We start from the raw sequence: 20,282 nt of genomic DNA, 5'->3' as shown, positions 1-20,282 counted from the left end.
AATGGAATACATTTTCAGGAATTGCTCCTGAAAAACATTACTTCTTGAGGTGCACAGAACCACTGACTTTCCTTGGGCCCAACCCTAATCTGTTAAACTCCTCAGTGGCTACCATATGGATGATCTTTCTTACCCCGCCCCCCTTCCTGTAGTTGCCTAGAGTCACTGCTTGTTTCTTTTCATTGAGGTTTAGCACAAAGTTTGGCACTGCTCTCTGATGGTGTTATGCCCAGATTTCAGGTCCCCAAAGACCACCAAGGAGCCGATTCTGGCGCTGGCCAGATAGGCACTCTAGGCCTTGGTAAAAAAAAAAATTCTCAGGGACAGTGTCCAGAATCTGAGTTTAAGCCCCCAGGATATACACATACACACACACCCACACACACACGCTAGATTACTTGGGCTAGTGCCTCACATCTATAATCTTAGCAACTCAGTAAAGCTGAGATCTCAAGATTATTGCAGTTCAAAACCAGCCCAGGCATAAAATCCAAGATTCTGTCTTTATCTCCAATTACCAGCAAAATGTAAATTGGTAGAGTGGCTACCATGAGCAAGTAAGGCAAGAAAGAATATGAAGGCTAGAGTTCAAAATGCAATTCTACACATTAAAGACATAAATAAGTAAACCCAAAACTGTAAAACCCTCAGAGAAAAAAACAAAGAAGTAAATTGCCCTGACACTAAACCAGGCAATGGTTTCTTAAGATATTAAAACCTTAACACCTTATGATACCACCTTAAGATATTAAAAACTTTTCTTGCAGCAGTGGTACTCACTACACATTATATTGAAAATGAACTATACAACTTGTGGGTGGGGATTAGGAGGAAAAACTGGGAGAGAGCAAGAGAAGAGGTGACATTGTCCAAAAAGAAATGTATTCATTACCTGACTTATGTAACTGTAACCCCTCTGTACATCACCTTCATAATAACAATTTATATAAAATTTAAAAATAAGAAGTAAAATTATTTCTGCTTGGAATGTGAAGACAGTGAAAACAAGCAGGCTTGGTGGTGTAGGCCTATAATCCAAGCACTTAGGAGGCTGAGGCAGGAGACAAGATCTTGTCAATAAACAAATAGTACATTTAAAAACTAGAAAGAAAGTGAAAACATAGGGCTCGTGGAGTGGCTCAGCAACAGAGTGCCTGAGCCTGACTAGCAAATTCAGATCCTGAGTTCAAACTCCATTATCACAAGAAAGGAAGGAGAGAGGGAGGAGGAGGAACAGGAGGGAGGAAAGGAAGAGAAAGAGGGGGAAGGGAGAGAAGGACCTTGAGAGGGAGGGAGGGAGAAGGAAAAGAGAATCCACATAATAAGAAAAACTCATAAATCAATATATCTTGTCAGAGATACTCAGAAAATGTAAATAACTCTTATAACTCAACAAGACAACCTAATCTGAAAATTAGGAAAGGATTTAAATGATCTCCAAATAAGGCATTTTAGTGGCCAGTAATCACATGAAATGATGGTCACTATCACTACCCATTAGATACAATTGCATTGATGAAAATCACCAGGGAAATGAAATATCACTCCATTCCCAGCAGTAGTTGGAAAAACAACATGGCACGATACTCAAGTCTATAATTCTAGCTACTCAGGAGGCTGAGATCTGAGAGTAGTGGTTGGAAGCTAGCCCAGAAAGTGAAATGCAAGCGACCCTTATCTCTAATCCACCAACAAAAATCCACTAGTGGAGGTATGGTTCACGAGGTAGAGCACTGGACATGATCTAGCAAGCTAAATGAGAGCACTATAAAATTGGCTTCATGATGGTTGTACACTCGTGTGGGTATACCAAAAACAATTCATTCAGACATTTTTAAAGGGCAATTTTTATCTCAGTAAAGTTGTTTATTAAAAACAAAATTACTGCTGAGTGTTGAGTAACATTTCTTGTCTCTTTGGAAAGGCTGAGATGACAGGCACAATGAAAACATTATCACCTCTGGAAACTGGTTCCAAAACAGGCCAAAGGTTACACAGCTGAGACAATAAATCAGGTTAATCTTACATTAGTAGTTCTCAGGAAAATGGGATTAGGCCCCTGACCTACTTTAAAGCTATTCAACCTGAGAGCCTCTCAGCTAAGGAAAATCTGAAGCTGTAGAATTCTGTAAAACCACACAGAAGCCTGTCGAAGTGATCCAAATGAGTTAGTAAATCAGGCAGGGTGATTTCTTCACCTCTAACTTCTATAATCTTAAGCAAGACACGTAAACTCTCAACTCTACATATGCCTCTTCTGTAAAACAGGTAACAAAGGTACCTACTTCATAGGGTATTAGATAATTAAATCGGACCAAATAGGAACACTGTGCCAGGTGCCTAGAAAGAATTTGGAGGATGCTGCCTGCCACTGAAGATCAATGTAAATTATTCTGCGAGGTGGAGAGGCTCAGACTAGCTAATAAGACACATCCCATCTCTTCTGGGAGCCCTTTAGCAAACAGGGTGCTTGATCCCCATAAAAAGGTCACCTAGGTGGTTACTGGTAGCTCTCGCCTATAATATTAGCTACTCCAGAGGCTAAAATCTGAGGACTGAGGTTCCAAGCCAGAATAGGCAGAAAAATCCATGAGATTCTTCCTTCCAATTAACCAGCAAAAGGTCAGAAAAAGATGTATGGCTCAAGTAGTAGAGCTCAAGCCTTGTGAGAAAAACCCAAGTCAGAGTGTGCCCTGAATTCAAGCCCCAGAACCAGCACAATAAAAATTTAAAAATAATAGAGCTGGGCACCATGGCTCATGCCTGTCATCCTAGCTATTTGGGAGGCTGAGATCTGAGGAGTGAGGTTCAAAATCAGCCCAGGTAGGAAAGTCTGTGAGACTCTTAAAACCTGGAAGTGAAGCTGTGGCTCAAGTGGTAGAGTGCTAGACTTAAGCAGTTAAAACTATCAGGGAGAATACCCGGGTGAGGAGGAGGGGGAGGGGGGGAGGAGGGGGGAGGGGGAGGAGGAGGGGGAGGAGGAGGGGGAGGGGGAGGAGGAGGAGGAGGAGGAGGAGGAGGAGGAGGAGGAGGAGGGGGAGGAGGGGGAGGGGGAGGAGGGGAGGAGGAGGAGGGGGAGGAGGGGGAGGAGGAGGAGGAGGAGGAGGAGGAGGAGGAGGAGGAGGAGGAGGAGGAGGAGGAGGAGGAGGAGGAGGAGGAGGAGGAGGAGGAGGAGGAGGAGGAGGAGGACTAGCTCTCACAGTGTCCATCAAGGACATCAGCTCTCAGGCCTCCATCCAACATCATCATGTCACAGCAGGGACAATATCATGAGAACCTGTTATGCAAGTTATGGAAAGTGAATTATTACCCCATTTCCTCTAATGTAGAATGAGGAATTGTGCCACAGGGGAACCAAGTGTTTTACCTGAGGTCTGAGAGCCCATGTTCTTCTCAATCCTTACTGCCTCCCATTCAGAAATGATTTTTTAAAATGTTCAATTTTGAGTTAACAGAGATTAGAAAGCCAAACAGATTCGACAAAGTGTTTCATCTCTCTGTGCTTTGTTATCTTCAACCTTGAAAAGACTGCTATGAGAAGTAGATATCAAAAAGCAAAGTGCTAGCTACATCTTCTCATAGTTCCCATAGTTTAAAAAAATGTGGCTAGGAGCTGGGCACTGGTAGCTCATGCCTGCAATTCTAGCTACTCACAAAGTTGAGATCTGAGGATCATAGTTCAAAGTCAGCCCAGACAGGAAAGTCCATGAGACTCTTAGTTCCAATGAAGCAAAACAAGCTGGAAATGGAGCTGTGGCTCAAGTAGAATGTTGGTCTGGAGCACAAAAGATCAGGGACAGCAGTAAGGCCCAAAGTCCAGGCTCTGGGACTGAAGAAAATAAAATGTAACTAGACATGCTGGTGAATGCCTGTAATCTTAGCAATTAGAAGGCTAAGGCATAAAGGATCACAAGTTTGAGGTCAGCTTGAGCTACATGATGAGACTATGTCTCAAAAAAAAATTTAATTAAACCTAAACAAAACCGAATTGTGCACTATATGTATATATATATATATATATATATATATATATATGTATTCTTTTCTTTAAAGTATAAGTACAAGTATACAGCTTTTTATTCCTCCACATATTGTTACTATTCCAAATTTCTAGTTTTCTGATAAAAAAGAAAGCAACTTTCCTTAGAGATGAGAACTGGAGTATCAAAAAAATGTGAGCCTAATATGAGGAAAAACTTCAGAGATATTGTTAAAGGCAACCTATCGACTAGCAATATCACCAGGAACTCATCTTTGTAGAAAGTAAGAGAATGAATAAAAAGAAAACTGTTTTATAAAATTAAGAGACCCAAAGGTAGAAGCACAAGTGTTAATGGAGATGGTATTACATCATATCTGGAGTGCTGGATACTTTTTTCCAGAGCAGGTGGAATCTTCATCTTTCTGCACCAGTTTGGAGGTAGCCTAACCTGAGGGTTTCTTTCCTAAATAAGTGAATCTAAATCTAAATAAGTAAATCTAAATCTGGATCTAAATACTTGAATCTATGACATAAATTTACAGGAAGATGAGCAACCTGTGTTTGGGGGGTAGTAAAGCACACTGTGATTACCTCTCCTCTGCACTTTTTTTTTTAATGAAAGAAACTTCATTTTAAAATAATATACATATCACTCATTCCATTTTGAATTTGTAGTGTATAGTTATGTGCAGAAGAATACAGGAAACTAAACATAAGAAATAAATATAGACATATATAGGCAAACACATTCTATATATCTATGAACAGGCTTGGAGGTATCAAAAATGAAATTAAAAAATCATGCAAATATCTATTTAAACCATAGTAGGCAAGTGCAATCAGTAAACTTTATGGTTTCCTAGGTATAAAACTATACATGCTCTTGTGTTTGAAAATAATATAAATGGGGCTGGGAATATGGCCTAGTGGCAAGAGTGCTTGCCTCATATGCATGAAGCCCTGGGTTCGATTCCCCAGCACCACATATATAAAAAATGGCCAGAAGTGGCGCTGTGGCTCAAGTGGCAGAGTGCTGGCCTTGAGCAAAAAGAAGCCAGGGACAGTGCTCAGGCCCTGAGTCCAAGGCCAGGACTGGCAAAAAAAAAAAAAAAAAAGAAAGAAAATAATATAAATGTGTGGCTTGCTTTTTTGTTCCAAGACAAAGATCACTAAAAGTAAAAAATGTGCATATTGTTATGCCATATGTGATAATAAAATATTCAAAGCTACAGATGGAGGTCACCAGCTAACAAAAGAAAAGTGAAAGGTAAGGTAAATAAAATATAGGGAAATGCAATACAGAAAATGCCACCTCTGCCTAAATCAGAAAACAGCAAATACATAGGCATTAAAACAGCTGAACACACTATGCTGAATTTTATTTTCTCTTATAAAAAGTACTCACTGTGTATTATAAAGTTCAGTGAATAAGATGAGTGATAAATGTAAAATGTTGGCCTCAGGGTAAATTTCATTTCCTTTTCATTTTATACATGAATGGAGAAAAAACGAGTATAGAATTAGACATGCTCACCATTCACTTAGGTCACTATCTCTTTTATGTGATACACACACACACACACATTTGGCACCAGGGTATAGGAGCATGAAGATTAATTAAATGCAAACTTTCAACTAAGATTTCACATTAGGAAATCAAAAGTTCTTCACTGTCTAAAAAATCAGATGCTTAAAACAGGTTTTAAAGTTGAGATAGAAGAATTGATCAGAAAAAAATACAGAAAACAGACTATTCTGGTTGCCTTTTTAGATTTTTTTGCCTTTTAGTGTGTGGAAATTGCATTCTATTGTTGAAAAGTAGGCTGCTTTGGATAGTTAAGGCTCAGTATTGCTTGGCGCTCCCCTCCTAAGACAGCATCCTCTTACACTCCACTCAACAGCAAACCATCCCTCATGAACTTCTATCCAATGAGACACTTGCTGCAGCAGGAACACAGAAAACACTCAGTGGACGTGCCAGTGGAAGTTGTTGTAGGTCATCCGCTGAACCTCCAGATCAATGGCATTGTGGCATCCTTGACACACCCCGGCGTGGTTCTTCACATAGCAGGTCTTGCACGTGGTCTTGTCATTGACCATAACATATATTTCACCTGCGAGGATGTGTCACAGCCAAAGCAACAGAAGTGTTTCAGATGCCAATTGTGGCTTTCTGCTTGGGTATATTTATTGCTGAATATCAGCTCATCACAACCAGCACATTGGGGCTTCTCAGTGTCACAGTAATGTCTGCCACAGTACAGCTTCCCATTCTTCCAGAAATATATGTCAACCAGGAGTTGGCCACAGCTGCTGCATATGAAACAAGCTGGGTGCCACAGCTTATCATAGCCAGCCCTTTCAGCATAGATGGCTGGGTCCCCTTCTTTCATAGTCAGCTTGCAGCAGTGGCAAGAATATTGGGACATTTTGTTATCTGAAGGCTTCTTCTCCGGGGCTCCCACTGCTGCTGGGGTGCTTCTGTCGCCGCCGGAGATATGCACTTTGTCAGGGCCCTGGGCGTTCATCTCACAGGGGAGTATGACATCTCCTACTCCCAGAGCCTCATTCTTGTATTTCTTCACAAACTGCTCCATCTCCTTCACCTCACTGGGAGACAATTCATGGCACTTTGAAGGATCCTGGTCATGTGCAGGGGAGCTGCTTTGCCAGCTGCTTCTTCCGGTACTGCGCCCCCTCGGAGCCTGCCACTGGTTGCTTGTTTTTTGGCAGGATCTGCATGTACTGTCTAGCCAATGCCTGATTCTGGACAGGAGGCACCCATTCATAGGTAATGGTATTGATGAAGACATTCTTGGCAGGAACAGGATTGGTCAGTATCATAACATTGCGCTTATACATGGAAACTCCATCAAATTTTAGCTTTGCAATCAAGGTGGTATACTTCGTGTCTTCAAAAAGCTTCCCCACTTTTTGATCCTCTTCATTGCTCAAAAGGGACATGATGCTCTTCTTGGCCACACTTGCAGTTGTGACATACCTTTCTCCAGAAGTGTAGTTCAAATCCTTCACATTCTTTGCGCTTTAGACAGGGGGCTCCAAATCCTTGTTCATGGCCTAAGCCCATCTTCATCATTTTGGATTCCAGGTCCATGTTGGTACGTCATGGGGGAGGGCTCCGTCCATGTCCTGTATATGATGTCCCGACCTGAGGCAGCCTCCCACTCAGCAGTGAGCACCGCGGGAGGCGGAGGAGACCCCAGCACGCCAGCACCACCGCAGCTGCTCTGCCCAAGCCTTCGAACTTCCGCAGCTCCTCTGCACTTCTCACACAGTCTGGGCACTATGACGCAGCTTTTCTAAAATCCCCAATATCTCCTGGAGAATAAGCTAGAAGATGGTACTTTGTCAGTGATGTAACAGATTTGAAACACATCAGTGAAGACCTGACCCCGTGAGGGCCCCTTCAGAAACAACTGTTTGAAACTGTAGGCTATTATTGCCTTAAAATAGCCATTGGTAATGCAAACAAGAGGTGGGTTTTTTTTATTATTTGTTGCTGTTTTTGTTTTCTTTTGGGCTTGTTTGTTCACTTCTCTGTCTTTGGGAGGTAAAGGGCAGTGAAGGGACAAAGGGTGAACAAATGCAGCAGTAGTGTTTACTAGACACTGTTAAAAAGGAACTACACAACTTGTGGGTGGGCACAAGAGGGAAAACTGAGAAAGAGTGAAGGAAGGGTTGACATTGTACTCTTTACATGACTTATGTAACTGTAACCCCTCTTTACACCACCTTTATAATAACAATTTTCACTCTTTTTTGTTGTTGTTGTTTTTGCCAGTCCTGGGCCTTGAACTCAGGGCCTGAGCACTGTCCCTGGCTTCCTTTTGCTCAAGGTTAACACTCTGCCTCTTGAGCCACAGCACCACTTCTGACTGTTTTCTATATATGTGGTGCTGAGGAATGGAACCTAGGGCTTCATGTATATGAGGCAAGCACTCTTGCCACTGGGCCATATTCCCAGCCCCTATAATAGCAACTTTTAAAGTAACCATTGGTAAGCTTTGGTCAATGCAAAAGTTGTGAAATAGCTCTCCAAGAGACAGCAAGAAGGCAAAGGCTAGTTGACTTTCCAAGGCAGACACCATCAACAATGTCTCTCAGAGTGGGTAACAGGGGAGTTCATAAGCATTTCAGGTACAGAGGGAATGCATTGCTGACATTTTTCAGTTTTAGTGATGGCTAGCTGCTCCCAGAAGCTCCTGGGTGGTCAGTTTCTCCATGTTTTCGCCAAGATAACTGTTTTTTAGCTTATACAATCCCTTCCAGGAAAATGTTGTCAAAATAGGATGCAGGTAGGGTTCTGCTTGCATTCAAAAGCACGGTTTCTGTACAACAGCCTTCCTGCCAGACACACGTAGTGGAGTTCTTCAGAAAATGAAGTAGGTTAGGCCAATTTAAGTTGGAAACCTCAGGGCCAATTTGTTGTCTTCTTTTCTGTGTGCTTGTTGCTGCTGTCAAGGGAGGGGGAAAAACTTTTTTATTCAGCCTTTTTAGTAATTACCAATATTGTTAATGTTTTAGTAATTAACTGGAAGAGAAAGAGAAGGAGGAAGAGGAAGAAGCAGTAGGGAGGGGAAAGGAGGGGGAGAGAAAGAAGAGGAGGGAAGGGAAGGGAAACCATTTGCTTGGGAACTGTGGCTTGGCATAGATGGGGCTCCTGTGACTCTCTGAGGCACCTTGTGTCACCTCTTTTCTGATAAGGGAAACTCCCGATTCTCTCTCACTACTCACTGACCATTATCTTGCTTTGAGGCACACAGACAAGCTCTTGGAACAGAATCCTCCAGTGTCCCTGAGAACCAGAGGCAAGAAACTGATCAGAAGCAGATCTCTGGATCTGGGCATATTCAGAAGACTGTGCCAGGAGGCAGAACATCCTGCGAGCAGTTCCCACACAGAAACTGAAAGCCTAAATAAGCACTTGGAACTTTGAACAGGTTTACTTTTTGTAAGAAAATAAAAAATTCATCCTTATTTTACTTCGGAAAAAGTAAAACATCTTTTGGTTTATTTATTTGCCCACTGTAATTATGTGAACAAAACAAATCTTTCTATTAAAAATTCTATATTCACCACTATGGGCACTGTTGGAAGATAACATGCCTTCTTGATTAACCTGTCAGTAACAACAACAACAACATTAATAAACTGGGCACTGAGGCTGAGATCTGAGGATCATGGTTCAGAGTCAGACTGGGCAGGAGAGTCCAGGAGACTCTTAACTTCAATTAGCCACCCTAAAACCGGAAGTGGAGCTGTGGCTTAAAGTGGTAGAGCACTAGACTTAAGCAAAAGGTTCAAAGACAGTGCTCAGACCCTGACATACCAAATGATGATGATGATGAAGATGATGATGATAGGAAAAGGACTAGGATCTTTTAAACTTTTTTTAGGTCCAAGACCAGGACTCAAACTCTGTACCTGACACTTTTGCTCACTGGCTAACACTCTACCAAGTGGATGTCACCTCTGACCCCTAATTTTCTTTTTAAGTAGATTATTTTTAGAGTAGTTGTCATTTATTTATTTGTCTATTTGTTCATTTATTTTGTGCTTGAAACATGTCTTGAATGTGGGACTTCATGCTCTCCGTAGGTTTTCTGGCTCTCTACTACTTGAGTCATGTCTCCCTGTCATTTTTCTGGCTAATTGGAAATGGAGTCTCAGAGACTTCTGCCCTGGCTGGCTTCTAACTATTATTCTCCAGGTCTTAGCCTCCTCCTGAGTAGTTAGGATAATAGGTGGGAGCCAGAGGCCCCTAGCTAGAACAGATTTACATTATGGCAAAATTGAGTGGGGGTATAAAGATTTCCCACTGGCATATCTACACTCTCCTAAAAACATAGAGCTTTCGCACCACGTTGTGGGTCATGAACTCTCAAGCTCCTGTGACCTGCCCCATCCTGACCCTATTTAGGCCAGGACCAGCTTAGTCATGAGTATGCCATGCCAAATATCTCCTGTCCACTCTTGTCTCCCAGCTGGCTCTTCTCCAGTCACCAAGGCATCCAACTTCGGCTCTCCATTGGAGTTGATCTGGTTTGTTATTATTGTTTTACTGCATTTTCTTTCCTCTCCAGCTCTCGTGGCTTAACAGTGTTAAGTGTATTTGTGGGGCTGCAGGTCTCTGTGACAAGAGTCCCCCAACATTCACCAGCTTTCCAATAAAGACTACCAATTCACCTCTCAAAATGTGGCTTCTCTGTTTTCTAGCCATATAACATTATTGCCACCAAGCAATTTCGCTGTAAAAGCAAAACAGATTTTTCTTGTAAGGGAATGATTTCATGTTGAAACTTCCAATCTAGTTGTGGCAAACTGATGCTCCTGTTAAATATTTTGATTTCTTCTAAACTGAATATCATATACTGATTTTTTCCTGATAAAGTTAATATAATTGTTTGCATTTTCCCATAATTTAAAATTTTAAAAAATAGCATAGAGTTATAAGATGTAGCTCTGGCTTCTCACTGCTCAAAAGCTAATACTTATGAGAAAAAATAAAAGTTGGTAAAAAGGGAAATTAATTTTATTCAAGTACCTGCTTCCTGAGAAAATAGAGGGACTAACATCCTTTAAGTTTTGTCTTCCCCACACATGCACATGGCTGCTGACCTTGACTTCTTGGAGCTAGTTATAAACTTACTACTTTTCTGCAAAGTGAGCATCATCACAATTTATATTGTTGACTTTGGTTGATGCACCAAATTAAAGAATAAGGATACCAGGTGCTGGTGGTGCAAGCCTATAATTCAAGCTGCTCAGAAATCTGAGCTGGAGAGAAGAGATGCTCAGAGCCACCCAGGCAGCAAAGTTTGCTAGGCTCTCTCTCCAAATTAACTGAGGCAGGATAGAGAGTGGGAAACAGGAAATGATATTCTCTTAAACAAATATCAATAGGGCCAATGTCTAATGTTAAAAACAGGAAGTATATTGAAAAGGCAGATAAACTATCTTCCTCTCTTAATGGTAAGTTAACCAAATTAGGAAATGCCTGTCTTATAGTTTGATTGGTAAAAATAAATAAACAAATAAATCTCAGAACACTTCCTAAAGGTTAAAGAACAGAAAGAAGGAAAGAACATGTCAGGCAGCAAGAAGTCCAGAAGGTTATCTGGGTTTGCATTATGTTTGGGGTCTTACCCTAAATAAACAAATAAATAAAAGTCATCGTTTAAGGATTCGTAGTTGCTAGAGGACATGACCATGTGTTTTTGCCCAGCTCAAAAAGCATAAAAGCTACAGTTAAAAACCACCATTTTGAATATTTACCTCCCACTTCTTGTCTGGGAAGCTGGAACTGTTTCTCATTTTCTATTCCTCCCTACTTTAATGCACTCCCCTACTTTGAAACAAATCTTCCCTGAAACATTCACATTGTAAGGATATTTCCTTTTTTTTTTTTTTCCAGAGCTGAGATCCGAACTCGGGGATGTGTCCTTGCTAGGCAAGTCCTCTTCTACCGGGCTGAATTCCCAACCCCGAGTCTCCCTTTTTTGAGATACCCTAAAATCTTTCCATGAGTGGATCTGTGATTTTTGTGGGGGAACTGGGAAACTAAGGAAACCCCTCATCCATTCTCTCATGACATAACCAGCAAAAAGCCAAGCTGGAAGCATAATTCAAGTGGTTGAGCACCTCCTTAACAAGAGCAGACCCCCGTATATTTTGTTATCAGAAGGTCACCAGATATTCTACAATCTGTGAAATTAAAGAAAGATTATTTATCAGCTAACATTTTAATTACTTAGATTCAGGTTTTTCTTTTAAAATAAAATGCTTGGTAAAGGGAAGGTAAGCAAAACAAACTCTGCCAAGGACAATCAACAAAGGAGTGGCCACTGCTAAAATATCAGTGCATTTGTAAGTATATCTGAGAATCTTCTTGATGTCAACAGGTAGCTGTTTTTAGTTACTGAAAGCAAGATCTCACAAGAAAGTTGGGTACTTTATATACCATAAATGTGATTTAAATATGCTTTGTGGGAAAAAGTCTTTATCCATAAAGTTTCATGATCCAGTCTTCCTTCTCCTACTCCCTCCCTCCCTCCTCAAAAAGAAAAAAGGTCTCATCTCTTTGGAGATAGTGGGACAAGCCTCGCAGGTGTGTTTCCATAAAATTGTTTATTGCCATTCTCTGTTCTGTCCAGGAAAACTTAATAGGTTTTTTAAATCACTTTGTGAAATTGGGTACTGGTAACTTATTCCTGTAATACTAGCTACTCAGGAGGCTGAGGTCTGAGGATCACAATTTGAAGCCAGCCTGGGCAGGAAAATCTCTAAGACTTTTATGTCCAATTAACCACCAAAAGGCTGGAAGTAGAGCTGTGGTTCAAGTGCTAGCCTTGAGCAGAAAAGGCTAAGGGAAAACACCAAAGTCTTGTGTTCAAGCATTAGTACCAACACACACACACACACACACACACACACACACACACACACACACACACACCAAAGATGTGAGTACTGGTGCCCAGCATGGAACATTTTTATGAAAGTTACAAATATAAAAGGTAAAAAAGAAAAAAAGGGAGACTTGGGCCATGGCTTAAGAGGTATAGTGCATGAGGCCCTGAAAACAAAAAGCTTGTTCACAGGGCTGGAAATATATCCTAGCAGCAGAATGCTTGCTTCATATACATGAAGCCCTGGGTTTAATTCCTTAGCACCACATATATAGAAAAAGCCAAAAGTGGCACTGTGGCTCAAGTGGTAGAGTGCTAACCTTGAGCAAAAAGAAGCCAGAGATAGTGCTCAGGTCCTGAGTTCAAGGCCCAGGATTGGTTAAAAAAAAAAAAAAAAAAAAAAGCTTGTTCACTTTTGGAACCTTAGTCAATTACCTTACCAAAATAAATCTCAATTTATCCAAAGGGAAATGATATGGCAGCTTTCTCACAACAGTCAAGATATGGAATCAATCAATGCAAGTATCCATCAATAGATGAAACACACAATAAGAATACCTAGACTTAGAAAGACAGATGCCACACAATCTCATTTACATGAGGAATCTGACAAAGACAAATTCATAGGAGCAGAAAACATAAAGGTGTTTGCCAGGATTTCCAAGGCCTGAGGATGGAAGGATTGGAAAGATATTAGGCAAAGGATACACAATGTCAGTTAAACAGGAGGAATAAATAAATACACGAGATCTGTAGTACAACATGGGGACTATAGTTGATAACAATGTATTCCATGCTTGAAAATTGGCCAAGTCAGTACAATAGATTCAAGTGTTCTCAGCACTAAAAGGGAAGAGAAGAGGGTGATGTTTATCTTTTCTGCTTTCATGAAAACCTATCAATGTACCCTGAGTGTTGGAATACAATCGTGTTACAAACCAGTGTGCTCTCTACTTGGACAAGAACTATCTTGAACAAATAATCATCCAGGGTAAATATTAAGTATATTTTCTCACTCATAAAACAAAAACAATATTAACAACATCCTTTTAGTGTTATTGATATTTAGTACAAGGTTCTGGTTGCTAGCATGGGAAGAATTCAGGCAACATATGAATGTAGTAACAGTGATAGGAGCTGGTGGCTCAAACCTGCAATGTAATATCCACACACATTTAAGGAGAAATGGGCATTGTATTGAAGACTCTGTGTTAAGATGTGAAATAGGAGCTGGATGCCAGTGGCTTAAGCCTTTAATCCTATCTACTCAGGAGGCTGAGATCAGAGAAGCATGGTTCAAAGCCAGCCAGGGCATGAAAGTCCATGAGCCTCTTTTCTCCAATGAACTACCAAAAAACTAGAAGTGGAGTTGTGGCTCAAGTGGTACAGTGTGTGTGTGTGTGTGTGTGTGTGTGTGTGTGTGTGTGTGTGTGTAGAGAGAGAGAGAGTTTAAATAAGGCAAAATGTATTTACATGATGTGACTTTGAAATAAGATTAACAGTACACAAGTCATCTCATCCTCTGTTATTTCTTTTTTTGTTTTGTTTTGTTTTTTGTTTTTTGGGTTTTTTTTTCTTTTGGGCAGTCCTGGGCCTTGAACTCAGGGCCTGAGCACTGTCCCTGGCTTCTTTTTGCTCAAGGCTAGCACTCTGCCACTTGAGCCACAGCGCCACTTCTGGCCGTTTTCTATATATGTGGTGCTGGAGAATCAAACCTAGCGCTTCATGTATATAAGGCAAGCACTCTGGACACTAGGCCATATTCCCAGCCCCCTCTGTTATTTCTTGAGCAATCTGAATTTCATCTTGAAAAGAAACCAGTTTAAGACAAAACCTTACATTTCAAAAATCCTTTCTTATCCAAAAGCCGGTCCTTTATTCCTTAACAAGAGTCAAGCCAACTGACCAAAGCAGGAACTTTTAAGCAACACACTTTGATAGGAAATGACAGTTATTTTCACAATTCTCCCCTTTTTTACTCTTTTCTTCAAACTCCTAGTCTCTATATGAAAAAAATCCCACACCACCCAATTAAAGCCATTTTCCCCATCACAACAGGAGGGACATTTGAATTGAGGTCAACACCTCTTTATACAGCATGAGAGCCATTTACCTCTGGAATTTTAGTTAAGATCCCATACGGAAATATATTTCTCAAGATGAATGAACAACCTTGCTGCCACCCTCCTTTTATTAGAATGTAACCCCTCCCCCTTTTTTTTTCTGCTAGAATAACATTAGGCACCATCCAATTTTTCAATGTCCTCTTTCTAGAGGGAATTAATTGTTCCAGGCCTTAGGCTCATCAGAAACTCCTTGTTGGCCCTTGATGTTATCAATGTAAACCTGGAGGTCAAATGACTCACTTGGGTTGAGGTCCTGTTTTTATCTATTGCTTCACAGTGCTTTGGCTTTTGAAATACCAGCTTGATAGCAAGTTGAAGCAAAGTACAGGTTCCATTTGACCAGAAAAGCCTCAAGCAAAAGTCCCCCACAATGGCACCAGACATCAGCTCTAGCAATGGTGAGAGCAGAAATATTCCCATTTCCTGTAAAGACCCACTTTCACAGTTCCTGGATACATTTCCCAGAGACTCACTTTTCCCACCCTAGTCAGAGCTATGAAATGGTACATTGACAAACTGAGGCAGCTTTAGCCCACCACAGAACACAAAAGTGACATTGTCCTTCAGGATGTGTTGCCCCAACCCATCTTGTCTTGGAAGAGGACTGTCATGCATGCCATGCTGGTGGTTCTGTGGTCATCCTAGAGGGAAGAGGGAAATCTGAAATCTTGGTCTGTAATGGGGAGGCCAGATCTGCCCAGTGCCATTAATAGCTGTGGAGGGACTTCAGGTTGACTCCAGCTCAGATAAGAGCAGAAGCCAACTCCATCTCCACTAAGCCCTCCCCCACCCTATTCAGGGAAGCTCCCCTTTACTATGTAGATTGACTACTTGAGGCCTGGGAGCTTCAAGAGAACCTGTGTCCTCCTCTTTATTATGATAAGTTATGTAGATTAACCACCTGAGGCCTGGGAGCTTCAAGGGAACAGGCTGTGAGTAAGCATATCCGCCTGCATCATGTGAGCCCCGCCAAATCCATGCGTCAATTCTAACTAGAATGATAGGTTAGTTCAAATGAATATTATGAGACAGACTGTAACTCTATTGGCCACCTGCGTGCGGCCTAGCATGCTCTGTAAGTGTTGTATCTTCATTGGTCACCTGCGTGTGACAAGTTTGTCTGTGATGTTTGCCTTATAACCAGGCTGAAAGGCCACACCGGGGCGGTCCCAGCTCCTGAGTCTGGGCCGCCCAGATGTGTACAAGCCCAGCTCCCGAGTCTGGGCTCCACACGTGGTTGGCAGTTCCGGCTCCAGAGTCCAGGCTGCGACCAAGGCCAGTCGGTTCACTTTTTGTTCACTTTTTACTTCCCCAATAAAACTGTCTTTTTGTCACGTTGTAGCTGGAGACTGTGTGGTGGACTCTTGGGGGAACCAGGAATTCCCTCCTTTGGGGGGGAACCCTGTTTCATTGTAGCGAACCCCCACTCTACTTCAGTCTACCTGCCACATGTGTAAAAATCATTTTTATTTAAAGTGCAAACAGAATATTTTATCCATTGCAACCAGGCATTTGTTTTAACATACCCAGTTTCAACACCTATGACCAATCTTTAATCTTTTACCTCCACTACAATGACCTCAGAATGATTGTCTTGAAGCCTAACTAGGACATATGAGGCTCCGCATAGTAATTGAGTTCCAGTAATTCTAAGCAGAATTTTTTTCCTACCAGACTGGGAATGTCAATAAGAGAAATTCCTAGCCCATAATACAAAACACAGAAGGATTCTTCTTCAGAGTGAGGATCTAGAACAATTCCCAAGGGATTACATTGTCAGGCTCTTTTTGTAAGCATCTCTATATTTACCCCTGCTACATGACTGATTATTGTTTGTTGACCATTCCACATCATTCTTAACTGTATCAGGGTAGACACCTGCCCTCTGGTGCTCTAAAGTTAGTCTTGAAGAAAATGTTTTAAATCTCTGCCCCTCCCCCCCTCTGTTATCTCAGGGAGGAAGAGTCAATACCCTTTTTCTATCTTTTTAAAGTCATTTGGCATCTTCAAGACTGGATTCCATAGACCCCCCTGGGTCTTACAAGCTGGAGCCAGCCAGCAGTGAAAAGGGAATCCTGAATGAGGGGGGCAAGGATTTAAAAAAAGGAAAACTACAAGACAAGAGAAAAAAAACAAGAGGCAAAGATGGGGTATGGTAGGTCTGCATTTTAAGATTGTAACTTAAAACTGCAGCCACATTTAGTTTTAATTTCCAGCTTATATGCAGTTTAGGAACCAGGGAATAGCATAGGGTTGCTAAAATTCAAGAACACAAAGGGGCTTTGAAGTCCACAACATCTGATGGCAGTAAAGACAGGATGAGGTTGATTAACATAGGAATGTACTCCAGCGGACATAGCAAAGCAATTCTGGGTAGTGGCTGAGATGCTAGTAAACAAATGTCCTTGTACTTAGCATATCCTAGTGATAACAACACAGCCAGAGGTCAGAATGAGATTAGCTGCTCCTTTGGCTCCCAACACTTACAATGACCAAGTGCAAAAAATCTATCCCTTTTTTGTAGTAAGCACTGCCCTTTCAGTGGTGAGTAGCACTTGACTAAGTCTCTCCTAGATTAGCTTGAGTTCATCTTCTTCCAAGTCTTGATCAGGATGCAATTGTTAGGGAAGTATTGACGCAGGATAACTCAAGGAAACTGAAGTGTGGTGAAAGCAACTCAGAAATATGGTATTTAGAAACATAGAAGTTCCGTCATTGCTTCAAAGGGAGACAACATGATGCGTTCCTTTCTGAGGGGTGCATTCCTCACCCCAACAATTAACACTTGTCTGGCAGGATGTATGCCTTCCGGAGAAAAACACTTCCTAAACTTAAGCCACCTCATGCCCCAAAATACAGATAGCAGTGTGCTTCCTTACCTCAAGGATAAGAATCAGTTTTATGACAGGTGCACTCTTACCTGGAAACTCAGAAAGTAACACCAGGTATAATTATTGCAAAGACAAAGCACCTATCTTTACATGACTTTGAAGTGAAACCATTAAATACAACAACATCCCAAGGAGCTATGTGTCTCTCCCTATAAGAGTACCCACACTATGTTAGAATGTGCACCTGCTCTTCTGTGTTTGTCTTTTTGTCTGTTTGTCTGCTTGCCTACTTGTTTCCTTAATAAAGATCTGCCAAGTTTTCTTACCATTGTGACTTGTCCAGAAATTCTTATTCTGTGATCAAAGTCAAGGACTTTAAGTAAAGAGTTCCAACCTTTAAAGGGAAGCTTCCAGACTAAACTTCACCTCTGTCTGGTGCCAGTATTGGTATCCAGGGCTCTCAGGGTGTGGAGTCTGGGCCAGCAGTCCTTGTTGCCATGAGGAATGATAGGGAAATCAGTGGTGTTGATGTTTCTTGCTTTGATCTGTGCACAAAATTGCTGAGGTGCTGTGGTACTTGCTAGATCCCCCTTCCCAATGTTATTGAGAGAATTCAGCCCTCAGATGGATTTCCAGTCCAAGAGCACTGGTTGCCCAATACCTCAGGGCCTCCACAGCAAGGGGAAGGGATCCCCAGTGCCTCTTCTGGATGGAAAGATTCCAGATGGGCCCCCAATTTTTATAAGTATGTTCTCCAGGAACTATTAGGGTCACAATGATAGACACAAAAGTAAACAACTGTCTCAGTAAGGCAAAATTTACTTCTGTAGAAGGGTGTACCAGCAACCAAATATCTGGCAAGCAAGCACACCTGAATTTATATACAAATACATTTATGGTTATTTTAAAAAATGCATTGTTGAGTGCTGGGGGCAGAGTGTTTGCCTTGAAACCCTGGGTTCAACTGCCAGTCCACAAAAATAACAATAATAAAATTTTAAAAATGAGACTACAAAACAACTTACTGTGCAGAACTACAGAACTTTTATGTCCATAAGCAATCCATTGTTCCAATTCACAAATGGCATTGACTATCCATTTATTTATTTATTTATTTTTGTGCTGGTACTCGGGCTGGAAGTGAAGGTCTAGACACTCTCCTTTAGCTTTATCACTTCAGGCTGGTGCTCTACCACCTTGGCCACTCCTTTGCTACCATCTTTTTGTTGGTTAATTGGAGATAAGAGTCTCTTAGAGTTGTCTGCTCTGCTGACATTGAACATAAATCTTCAGATCTCAGCTTCCTGTGTAGAGTCATAGGCATAAACCACCTGGTTTGAAAATCTTTTTCTCACCCCCAAATTACTGAATCTATTGTTATTAAATTTGATATGTGAACTATTGCTAAAATACTGTCATCCTATGCAGTCTATACTAATTAAACCATCTTTTAGCTTTAGCATTACATTCACTGTTTGCCATTAATACAATTTTTGCTAAATCATATGTTCATTTTTCAAATACTAAAAGACTATTTCCTCAAATTTCTACATAATGACTAGTGACACCACTCACTTTTAGGTTCATTTTGCACTATTAACACTGAAAGGAGATGTCCCGGCCATCCCAGAGAACCATGCGGAGATAATCACAGACAGGAGAAGAAGGTTCAGAAGGAGGTTTATTAGTGGGGGCCATAGTTCCCACGGGAAAGGGAGCTACATGGTGTCTGCACCTTATCCAGGTGGCAGCTTCTCTCTGGGGGTAAAGGGGAAATAGGTAGGGAGTGAGTAGGAGTGGCTCATTAGGTATGGGTGGATCTGGGGGCTAGTGGAAGGAGCTGGGGACCTGAGGCTAGGGAAATGCTAACATTCCCCCATTGTTGTTTATTAATTACAGAGGAGGGGTACGAGGCTGGGAGTATGGGCGGAGGTTGTTTTTCTGGAGCTACTTCCTGCTATAAAGGGCAAAGTAGTCAGGGGTCCCTGATTCGTCATTTGGCCTGGTACCATCCAAGAAGTATTTGTTTGACAGTAGGTAAAAGTCCTCATCATTTCCACGAGAATGGTTATCAGGGCCAATGGGTGTCATGGTCTCCACTGGCTACCTCCTGCAGCTTGGGCACATCAAGTAGTCACTGCGGCTGGGGTCTTCAGGGTCCAGATCTGCACTGGGCAGAGCAGCGTAGTAACAGGATGGCCTTGAACTGCAAGTTCCCAGGTGGCATCCTGGGTGAGGGATGTTATCCTGTTAAAAGAGACTTTTGGAATTGTCAGGCAATGGACTGACAAGTTCACAGGACCAGTTAATATGGGAGAACACACCCTGGGTACAAGCCAGAAAAGTTCCATTTGAAACATAAACTGAATTGTGGCCCATTACAAGGAAGGAGGAATAACTGAACTGGGGGCAGGAAGGAAGTGTTTAGGGATAGTGTGAAAGACCCCCCCGAGTTTGGGGAAGTCGATCAGTCAGAGAGACCCCTCCAAGGAACAGCGAGACACACGATGGATGCAAAAGCAAGAGGTTTATTATGGGACGGGTACCCAGGCGTCCAAGTCCTCGCAGGGAGATGGCGCGCCGAGGCTCGATTTGTGGGGGGTTTTTAAGGGGTTTGCAGAAGCGGTTTACAGAAGCAAGAAGCATAGTTACAGGGTTCTAATTGGTCCTTTCCTTAAAGGGAATTTGCGGTTTTTCCAGTAATCATGGGTGGTTGTCTGCCTAGCCCTGAGAGTGGTTATCTGCCCTGCCTAGCCTTGAGGGCGGTTATCTGCCCTGCCTAGCCTTGGGGGTGGTTATCTGCCCTGCCTAGCCTTGGGGGTGGTTATCTGCCCTGCCTAGCCTTGGGGGTGGTTATCTGCCCTGCCTAGCCCTGAGTTTTGTCAAAATGTCAGCTTATTGCAAGATGGCTCTA

General features: G+C 41.9%; 1 pseudogene; it reads right to left on the bottom strand.

Moving 5' to 3' along the window:
- Positions 1-5,130: 5,130 nt before the first annotated feature.
- Positions 5,131-7,160, bottom strand: LOC125357671 (annotated as a pseudogene).
- Between the last annotated feature and the right edge of the window lie 13,122 nt (positions 7,161-20,282).

Source organism: Perognathus longimembris, chromosome 9 (assembly GCF_023159225.1).
Source record: "Perognathus longimembris pacificus isolate PPM17 chromosome 9, ASM2315922v1, whole genome shotgun sequence".
NCBI lineage: Eukaryota > Metazoa > Chordata > Mammalia > Rodentia > Heteromyidae > Perognathus > Perognathus longimembris.
Note: the sequence above shows the minus strand (reverse complement) of the source record. Positions and strands in the feature narration are given on the sequence as shown.